The following is a 507-nucleotide window of genomic DNA, read 5'->3' on the forward strand; positions in this document are numbered from 1 at the left end:
CCTCGGCCAAATGGAGAGAGGGATTCAGCAGGGCCAGTGCGCCAGCAGCACATCTTTTTCGACCGTAAAGGAGAGAGGAGGCCGACTCACCCCCTCGGCCAAATGGAGAGAGGAACTCAGCAGGGCCAGTGCGCCAGCAGCACATCTTTTTCGACCGTAAAGGAGAGGGGAGGCCGACTCACCCCCTCGGCCAAATGGAGAGAGGAACTCAGCAGGGCCAGTGCGCCAGCAGCACATCTTTTTCGACCGTAAAGGAGAGAGGAGGCCGACTCACCCCCTCGGCCAAATGGAGAGAGGGATTCAGCAGGGCCAGTGCGCCAGCAGCACATCTTTTTCGACCGTAAAGGAGAGAGGAGGCCGACTCACCACCTCGGCCAAATGGAGACAGCACATCAGCAGGGCCAGTGCGCCAGCAGCACATCTTTTTCGACCGTAAAGGAGAGAGGAGGCCGACTCACCACCTCGGCCAAATGGAGACAGCACATCAGCAGGGCCAGTGCGCCAGCA

Source organism: Pelmatolapia mariae, unplaced genomic scaffold, assembly GCF_036321145.2.
Source record: "Pelmatolapia mariae isolate MD_Pm_ZW unplaced genomic scaffold, Pm_UMD_F_2 NODE_ptg000040l+_length_44435_cov_1, whole genome shotgun sequence".
In the NCBI taxonomy this organism is placed as follows: Eukaryota; Metazoa; Chordata; class Actinopteri; order Cichliformes; family Cichlidae; genus Pelmatolapia; species Pelmatolapia mariae.